Genomic DNA, 10,884 nt, shown 5'->3' on the forward strand with positions numbered 1-10,884 from the left:
GTGCCCCACCGCTCGCGAACCCCGTGTTATCCTCACCCGATTTACATCGGCTATGCCCTCGCTTCTCCGCGTTATCTACCGAAATATCACCACCACCTGCCGCCTTCGATGGTCCAGGATGCACGCACTCGCGGTGCGCTTTTCTCCGTCTCTGCCAGAAGTCCACTTGGCTTTTTCTCCGTCGCTGCTCGGAGTCCACCACTACACTTTGTGAAATCTGCCGCGATCGCTGTCCGAACGCGGGGAGGTGACTCCACCGCCTAGTGGAGGTTGGTACGGTATATCTCGGACGTGGTGTCCGGATACGCGATGTCGGCGATGGCAGATCGTAATTTTTTTTTTATAATTTTGTTTTTTATTACCTCTTGCCGATGTGCGCTATCACTTAAAAAAAAAAAAAAAAAAAAGGAGAGCAACTTATTTTCCATCACAACCGTCTGATCATGGATTATACAATGTTAAAGTGCCAATCGACCGTGTTTTAAGTAATAGCCCGAGAAGGCTTTATTTATTTATTTTACATAGATGGGTAGAAAATTCTGGTCCACGATCCCACGTGCTACTATAACTTTTTTATTTTTTTCGAGAAAGAGGAATGCTTCGGGTCCGGTGCCCTCTCGAAGTAATGCATTCGGGTTGTCCGCCGAAAGAGGTCGGATGGCTACGGTTGCTATGGACAGTTGTTCGTCCGCTCTCGTGCGAACTTTCGAAGCACGAGATGGGATTCCAATTATGATTGACTAGAGGAGAATGCATGTGATTTCTTGAAGGAAAACATCTTATGAAATTTAATAATTTCATAAATATATATTTCCGTGCGCTTCTCTTTGACTTCACCGGGCGCATAGGGAGACAAACCATGTAATAAATCGAAAAGTATGGGATACAGGAAAGAATCGAACGGTAGTCTATTTCTATCCCTAGAAGGTCAAAGTCCCCTCTCATTAGAGTGTGTCGAACATTTTAAGAGGTGACCATGGAGCCATGCGTAAATCTCAAAATCCCAAGGCATTTAACTCGCAACAGACTTAGTATATCTATAAACACGCACCACCACGTGACAACTAGTTTAAACTAGAATGTAGCTAGTGAAAGGAATTGATTGAGATTGACTTTTTCTATGTTCGCTGATCAAGAGTCCAACAGCAAACGGTAGTATGGTTCTCCACGCAATAACAAACTCCTCCATTGTGAGTAGAATTCTATGGGTAATGCGACTATAAAGCCATTCCATTACCCAGCCCAGGTATAAAAGGATTTTTCATTAAAATAACATAGTTGAAGCAGATAAAGATGTGTTAGGTCGAAAAGACTTTTTTCCATCTAAAAGTAGATAGATGTAAATGCAATGCACTAGATCCGAAAAATGTTATCCGACGCTTGGAACTAGCTTTTAGGGTCTCACATGAAAACGATTTGTTTGTACCATCTCTATCTCTCATCTGCCAGGCAATCGCAGATCGAAGGTCCAATTGAGCAAGTGACTAGATAGGTGACTTCTTAATATTCATAGATTAACTGGATAAGTTCCTGATCCAAAACGGCTAAGAATGAAATAAAATGCTAATTCCATATAAAATAGACATTAGAAAGCGATCCAATTGTGTAAGATTACTAATTTTCTATTGCTCGAGTCTTAATCGATACACCTAATGCCGCGTGAATCAGTATTAGGTCGGTTGGTTAACGTTTTCAGGATAAAAGAACGGATTAGGATACACTTTCTTTATCTTTTTGGACGGTGGGTCTTAGGGGCGGCTCAAGCTCTGTTAGAAGGTCGCGCTAAGCATAATGGAAACGTTGACGCAGAACTCGGTGTAGCCTGGATCATGCTCCCACGGTAAACTTAGCGTCGCCTTTTATGGCCTGACCGAGCCACAAGCGGCGGTCCCAAATTTTAGTGCAAGCTCAAAGTAGATGTTGAATCCACCAAAATCATAAGCATGGCACGTTGCACCAAAATCGCGGCCCACTGTTGATTCCACCACCGAAAGTTGGGTGCGAACCAAAAAAAGTGCAGCGTGTGCAAAAGGAGGCTAAGTTTGTCGAGTGTCTGACATTAGAAAACACCAGCATAGCATGGGGCCAAGCACAAAAGAAGTTCATCCATGCCGAATGAACGAACCAATAAAAATAAATAGATCAACGGAGAAAAATGAACCGAAGAAGCTGCAGAAAGAAAACCGTACGGCTAGAGCAGTATTTGAGAAGTTATTTCAAAAAAGAAAAAGAAAAGGTATTACCTGAATTGGAAGAACTTGACTCTCAAAGCATATAAATCCACAGCTATTTCAATGATTGAAACAAAGCTTTATGAGTGTATTACTCCGTTTGTTAATGCAAGTTACAAACGGAACTACCCATAGATGTAGTAGCAGGCTACCACCAATGATTTGAGTTGCCACATTAAAGTGGGATTTAAATTCCCATACGTAAAGAGTCATTCATGTCCTGCCTCCATTAAGAAACTTCGTGTTTGGTTTTTAATATTTTCAAAAGATTGCAACCTAGCACCTGCAACCTTTCATGCTAACATTGTTTTGAGAAGTGAAACGAAGTACTTCCCAACAGCCAACAGATTGACAGCATTCTTTTATGGGATGCCAACCATCTTATCTCTCCTTTATTGTCCCTACGTGACCAAGTAGAACTCGCCACAGAAAGAGCTGATCAACAAAATATCCTCAAAAGTGTTAATTTCTTAAGCTTTTAATGATGCTCCCTGTCTGAAGCACTCGGCTGCAGAGTCAATTCACGTATCAATTCCTTTCTATATTTGATCTGGAGGAAAACTAGATAGAGAATTCTACAGAACCTAAGTAACTAGTAAGCGGAGTGGACTAAAATAAATTATAGTTGCATTTAGTATGAAATTAATAAAGCAGAAAACATTAAGACCAAGTAAGCTATACATGTCCAGCAGCTTTATTGAATTTTACAAACACCGGCAATTGAGCGTCATAGTTTCTAAAGTCTATCAATTATGAGGCTTTATTTACCAAACTCTGTATTATGCTTCAGCGTCACAGGCTTTAGAGCTTTAAAAGAAATGTTTTTCAACTTAAGACTGGTGTAAAGGGACATAAGAGCTCGAGCTTCTTTTACATACGACTCAAATATTAATACTCTTGTAATTTCTAAGAATGTATTTGCATTGTTTTCTTTGCTTTGACATATAAATTAGATTAAATAATAGATAGTTTACACAGTACGAAAGTTATAGCTGCTTTATGGAATCCAACATGTTTTTGTAACAGAAATATAAACATTTTCAAGATCTAATGACTTAGAGTTACCAATTATGCAACAACTCTGGCCCTGTCAGTTGTTATTTGCAATATCAAATTGTTTTTGCACTTTTGTATCATTAACTTTATAGCCACTTATTCACTTAATCTACAGTAGCAATTGTCTATCAGGACATATTCCAATATCCTGCAAGAGAAACATATTTTAATGAAAAATACAGATCATATAAACCTTTCAGCTATAGTTATCTTTTTTCTTTAAAAAAAAAAAGCTAGATTAAAACTACGCATAAAAATGAATGTAAGCACTTGATGGGCATAAAAGAAGCAGGCTGCCAAATTGACCAGTTACAAAATCATAAAGATAAAACAAACTCCAATAGAATAGCCCGAAGGAGGGTTTAAAGAGCCATTATTTTGGCAACTCAATTGAGCAGTTTCCACATATTTCAGTCCATTGTTTTGAACAAATAAATCAAGATAGTTCTATTAAAAAAGAAATAAATAAGTATGCTTGTACCTCAGTGATGAAATCTTAAATGAAGTCAGCAGAATTCACTGTCGCATGGGAGGCAATGGGGTGAGTAAAAAGGCTAGCTTAACTTGAGATGCTCAAAAGTTCAAGAGGCAAGAAAGAATAACACAATTAAAGAAGACATGAGATACGATAAGACCACAACAGTACATCTGAAAAAAACAAACAAACCGATCAGAGAAGCTGAGAAAACAAAAGGCTAGCTCAATATTCAAAAAATGAAGAAATAACAAGTCAATAACAAAGATATAATATACAAAAATTAAGCTCCCATCAAAGACATTAAAGAGAAAAATAAGGGCAAAATAAAGAAGACAAAAATAAGAAAATAAATCAATCCAAGAAACAACAAAACACTAGCCTAATTTTACATTACAAAAAAAATCAAAAGTCCAAAAACAATAACTCATATAGGACTCATTTGGTTCGCGGAAAGAATTTTCTTACTGAAATATTTTTTCTAGAAAGCTAATGCCTAGATATATGATATCTGGGAAAGTAGTATTTTGCATATTTGGTTGACCATAAAAAAAGTGGCACATACCAGAATAGCTTATGTTTGGTTGGGCATCAATTTTTCTAGAAAAGTTGTGTAAAATACTTGTTATAACCGTAATGAAGGAAAATACCTTATCCCATTCTATCTAAAAGCTTAAGGGCACTTTTGGAGAAAAAAACCCAATTCCGAGTTGATATGAATTAGACTTTTCCATATCACACATGAATTTTTCTTTTCCATGAAATGTGAAAACCTTATTCCTATGAGAAAGCTACTTTTCTAAATCCCTAATGAAGACCTAAGCAAGGTTTTACAAAACTGTGGGTGGGAAACGAGTGGCCGGGCGACTGCCTAGCACTTAGGTGCTAGGCGGGCGCCTAGAGTTCAAAGCGGTCTCATGAATTAAAAATTACAAAAACTATAAATATGAGGTGATTCAATGAAAATTTAGAAGATAACAATAACGCACAAAATGTTTTCATATATCAGTAACCAAATTTAAAAGTACGATAACATCCAAAACATCAAAGTCATTAGATTTAACATTATAATGAACTACCACATGATATGATATCATGAACACTTTAAAAAATAAGATAAGAACGAAGAATAGCATTAAAAGCATGAAAAAATAAGAATGACAAACTCATAGATAAACTATGACATGATAAACTATACTGGTTTATTGCCAATCTTCATTCTCCTTTTCATTTTTTTTTTCTTTTTCTCTTTTTGGTGTAGCAGATGCCTAGCAGCAATGACGGTGTTAAGCACTACCACCACCATTGGCAGAAGAAGAAGATGAAGGTGATGATGAAAAAGAAAACATCTTTCTGCTCATCGATTGCTATAGACTCCATCTCCAACAATGTGCTGGAATCATATCTGTTAAGAATATGCTTCACAACTGCAAATCCACGTGTTTAGTTTTCTAAATTTAGTTTCTTGTCAATAACAGATGTTTGTTTTTCAGTCAATGAGTTCTAGTCTCTAGGATATTGTTAGCGCATCATAAGTCATGGTTTGTTACCGTAAATCTTGTGATCCACTCTCTTTTCAGTTTTACTTTTGCACTATAAATGTAATGCACTGGTGGTGAATAAAAATCCTTTTTGCTGCATCATATCAGCTTTTTCATTTACTTTTTCTATTTCAAATTCAGATTTCACATACCTCTGTTTCTCTGTCTTTTCCTTCTCAAAAAAAACAACAATTTGGTATCAGAGCTGCTATTTCTTACGGGACCTGTGAGCAACCATGGAAGTTGAAACAAGTTTCTCAAATTTCTCTCAAGCTGCTCCTCCAGTTTTCGACGGAGAAAACTTCCAGCTCTGGGCTGTTAGAATGGAAACTTATTTGGAGGCTTTAGATCTATGGGAAGCTGTCGAAGAAGATTATGAAGTCGCTCCGCTGCCGAACAACCCGACGGTCGCTCAGATTAAAAGCCACAAAGAGAAGAAAACCAGAAAATCGAAGGCCAAAGCAGTGTTATTTGCTGGTGTCTCAACAACAATTTTTACGAGGATCATGACTCTCAAATCAGCACAAGAAATTTGGGAGTATATGAAGAAGGAATACGCAGGTGATGAACGGATACGAGGTATGCAAGTGCTTAATCTAATAAGGGGATTTGAGCTGCAAAAGATGAAAGATGCTGAGACAATCAAAGAATACTCAGACCGATTGCTTGGCATTGCCAACAAGGTGAGGCTTCTTGGCACTAAATTTGATGATTCAAGAATTGTAGAAAAAATTCTTGTTACAGTGCCTGAAAAATATGAAGCCTCAATAACCACCTTGGAAAATACTAAAGATCTGTCCAAGATTACCTTGGCAGAACTGTTGAATGCTTTGCAGGCTCAAGAGCAACGGAGGCTTATGAGACAAGATTCTACTGTTGAAGGAGCCTTGTCAGTTAAACACCAGCATGTCCAGAGAAACAATAAAAAGAAGAAACAAGTCTCAAGTCCTGGGAACAGTTCAAGCAACCACACTCAAAGCAAAGGTGGAAGCTCAAAGGGAAACTACCCTCCTTGCAAACATTGTGGTAAAATGGGTCATCCTCCATTCAAGTGTTGGAAGAGGCCTAATGCAAAGTGTAGCAAATGCAATCAGCTTGGACATGAAGCTGTGATTTGCAAAAGCAAATTTCAGAAAAAGGAAGAAGATGCTCAAGTAGCTGATCAAGAAGAAGAAGATCAGATGTTTGTGGCCACTTGTTTCTCTACAAAGGTCTCCTCAGAATGTTGGTTAATTGACAGTGGTTGTACAAACCATATGACGTTTGACAGAACTCTTTTTAAGGAGTTAAAGCCTACCGCAATGACGAAAGTCAGGATAGGAAATGGTGGTTATATTGCAGCAAAAGGAAGAGGAACCATTGCAATAACAACCAGCTCAGGTACAAAAACAATTTCAGATGTTATTTATGTACCTGATATTGATCAAAATTTGCTGAGTGTTGGCCAGTTAATAGAAAAAGGATTTAAGGTGTCCTTTGAAAACTTGTATTGTCGTATCTATGATGCTGCTGCAAAGGAGATCTTGCATGTTAAAATGAGAGGTAAAAGCTTCTCATTTGATCCAACGGAGGAGGAGCACACAGCTTATTCCACCAATATCAACATCACCGAAGTCTGGCACAAAAGGCTTGGGCATTGTCATCTTCAACGAATGCTAAAGATGAAGAAAGATGAAGTGATAAGAGGTCTACCAACTCTGGTTGATCACTTGCCAAATTGTCATGCTTGTCAATTTGGAAAACAAAGTAGGAAACCATTTCCTAAATCATCCTGGAGAGCATCACAGAAGCTGCAACTAGTTCATACAGATGTGGGAGGACCTCAAAAAACACCATCACTTCAAGGAAGCCGGTATTACATTCTTTTCATTGATGATTTTACAAGAATGTGTTGGATTTTTTTCCTAAAGTTCAAGTCTGAAGTGGCTGGAGTATTCTGGAAGTTCAAGAAGATGGTGGAAAATCAAAGTTGCTGCAAAATTCAGATTTTAAGGTCTGATAATGGAAAGGAGTACACCTCAGCAGAATTTAATTTGTTTTGCGATGAAGCTGGCATTGAACATCAGCGCACTGCTCCTTACACTCCACAGCAAAATGGAGTTAGTGAAAGAAAGAATAGATACGTCATGGAGATGGCCAGATGCATGCTACATGAGAAGGATTTGCCAAAAAGTTTCTGGGCAGAGGCAGCCAACACAGCAGTATTTCTGCAAAATCGGCTTCCAAGTGTAGCCGTTGAAGACAAAACTCCATTTGAAGCTTGGTATGGGTATATACCTTCATTAAGCTTTCTTAAAGTATTTGGTTGTTTGTGTTTTGTCCATATTCCACAGGTCAAGAGGGACAAACTTGACAAAAAAGCAATTCCAGGCATCTTTGTGGGCTATAGCACAGTTTCTAAAGCCTACAAAGTATATCACCCTCAAATAGAAAAAATGGTGATTACTAGAGATATTCACTTCAATGAGGATGAGCAATGGAACTGGGAAAATTCGCAAGGAACAAGCAGACCTTCACAAAAATTTATAAGCAATTCTCTTGAAGAGGAGACAACGGAGCAGTGGCAAAATGAATTGGAAGATGATCCTCCAGTTAGAGGAACAAGACCACTTTCAGACATTTATCAAAGATGTAATGTGGCATTATGCGAACCTGCTGGCCATGAAGAAGCTCTTAAAGATCCAAAGTGGAAGAAAGCTATGGAGGAGGAGATGTCAATGATTCACAAGAATAAAACTTGGGAATTAGTCCACAAACCAGAAGGCAGAAAAATCATTGGAGTAAAATGGGTGTACCGAACAAAGCTAAATGCTGATAACTCCATCAACAAACACAAAGCAAGGATTGTTGTTAAGGGGTATGCTCAAATTTTGGTGTTGATTATTCTGAAACTTTTGCTCCAGTTGCTAGATTAGACACAATCAGATTGTTGTTAGCTTTAGCAGCACAAAAAGGCTGGAAAGTGTTTCAGCTAGATGTCAAATCAGCTTTTCTAAATGGTGTTTTGCAAGAAGAAATATATGTGGAGCAGCCAGAAGGATTTGTGGTGCAAGGTGAAGAGGATAAGGTTTATTTTCTTAAAAAGGCCCTTTATGGCTTAAAGCAAGCCCCAAAAGCCTGGTACAGCAGGATAGATGAACATTTGCTAAACTTAGGCTTCACAAGAAGCTTATCTGAAGCTACTCTTTATGTTAAACAAAAGGGTAGTTATGTTCTCATTGTGTCCCTTTATGTTGATGACCTTTTGGTAACAGGAGATAATGTACAAATGGTTGAAGAGTTTAAACAAGAGATGATGCAGGTTTTTGAGATGACAGACCTTGGCCTTATGACTTACTTTCTTGGTATGGAGGTCCAACAAAGCCAAAATGAAGTATTTATCTGTCAGAAGAAGTATGCAAAGGAAATTTTGAAGAAATTTCAGATGGAGGAGTGCAAAGCAACAAACACGCCAATGGGTCAAAAAGAGAAGCTGAGCAAAGAAGATGGTGCTGATAAAGTTGATGAAGGCTATTATAGAAGCTTGATTGGTTGCTTAATGTATCTTACAGCAACAAGACCTGATATTTTATTTGTTGTAAGTCTCTTATCTCGATTTATGCATTGTGCTAGTGAAGTGCATTTAAGAGCAGCAAAAAGAGTATTAAGGTTTATCAAGGGTACTGTTGATTGTGGTGTTAAGTTTCAGAAGTGTCAAAACTTCAAGATGTGTGGATTTTCAGATAGTGATTGGGCTGGTTCTGTAGATGACATGAAAAGTACTTCAGGATACTGTTTCAGCCTAGGCTCAGGTGTTTTCTCATGGTGTTCAAAGAAACAAGAGATTGTAGCACAATCCACTGCAGAGGCAGAGTTTATTGCAGCAAGTGCAGCAACAAACCAAGCTTTATGGCTAAAGAAAATACTATCTGATCTACACATGGAGCAAAATGATAGTACTCAGATTTTTGTTGATAATCAAGCAGCAATTGCAATTTCTCGAAATCCAGTATTTCATGGGAAAACGAAACACTTCAACATCAAGCTTTACTTCTTAAGGGAGGTGCAGCAATCTGGAGAAGTAAATTTAGTTTACTGCAAGTCTGAAGATCAGCTGGCAGATTTGTTCACAAAGCCACTTCCAGTTTGCAAGTTTGAGTTACTAAGGAAGAGAATTGGAATTTGCAGTGCCTAAAGCAAGGAGGAGTGTTAAGAATATGCTTCACAACTGCAAATCCACGTGTTTAGTTTTCTAAATTTAGTTTCTTGTCAATAACAGATGTTTGTTTTTCAGTCAATGAGTTCTAGTCTCTAGGATATTGTTAGCGCATCATAAGTCATGGTTTGTTACCGTAAATCTTGTGATCCACTCTCTTTTCAGTTTTACTTTTGCACTATAAATGTAATGCACTGGTGGTGAATAAAAATCCTTTTTGCTGCATCGTATCAGCTTTTTCATTTACTTTTTCTATTTCAAATTCAGATTTCACATACCTCTGTTTCTCTGTCTTTTCCTTCTCAAAAAAAACAACAATATCTTTCGCCCTCCCACATCTTAGGTTTTAGGCCCTCAAGCCACCAATTTGAGCAGCCGCCTAAGCATAGATGCATGCCACAGCGACACGCCATTTATTTGGCTTGCCCAAGCCCAAGCAAGGCATGTGGGGCCTGATCCGCCTTAGGCGGCTGCATAGGCCGGTGCCCAACCCACTTCTTAAAACAATGGACCTAAGGTACTAAAATCAAGCCCGCATCAAATGAACTAGAAAAAATAACAAAAATGAGTACAAAATAAATAGTGCATAAAACTAAAAATGAACTCATTGAAGAAACAGATAAAATCCAAGGCCAATTAAGACTAAGAAGAATTCAAGAAGCCAAAAGTTGATGAATCAAATACAAAGATTTCGGATACAAATTAAGCCCATGCCTAAAAAATAAAAGAAAAGAACCTCAAACATATAAAACATGAAAACGAGAAAACAAATTGATTGAAAAGAGAGAGAGAGAGACACACACAGAGAGAGAGAGAGAGAGAGAGAGAGAGAATGCAAAGCTAACACTGGGGGGAAAGGCGAGAAGTATAACAATAGATCCAACTCAATAAGAACTCTGCCAAAATCATTAGAATATTAAAATTATAAAACAAAAGGATATTAAATGGATTGCATACAAATCAAACAAAAAAACTGATCAAAAAGAGAAAAACTTAAAGGCTGCTTTGAGACTCTCAAAGAATAAAGAGGCAAGAAATAAAACACATAAAACTCAATAGAGAAGACCTTATGTACCAAAATTCAGTTCAAATCAATATTTTCATATAAAAAAGTAAAATAGAAGAATAGCAAGGAAAGAAAACATAAAAATACAATAAAAAAAGAAAAACAGAAAACCCAAGACTGACTTAATATAGACACACATTCAAGTGGCTAGAAAGAAAATACTACTTCCAACTAAAGAAGATGCTAAAAAAAAACAAATCTATAACATCAAAAATATTAAAGAAGAGCATGAATTAAGAAAATAATCTCATTAGAGAAACAGAGAAAACTAAAGTTTCATTAAAGATTCACTGAAGTTCAAAACACAAGAAATATAACAC

The sequence above is a fragment of the Phoenix dactylifera genome, chromosome 8, assembly GCF_009389715.1.
Source record: "Phoenix dactylifera cultivar Barhee BC4 chromosome 8, palm_55x_up_171113_PBpolish2nd_filt_p, whole genome shotgun sequence".
Classification (NCBI taxonomy): Eukaryota; Viridiplantae; Streptophyta; class Magnoliopsida; order Arecales; family Arecaceae; genus Phoenix; species Phoenix dactylifera.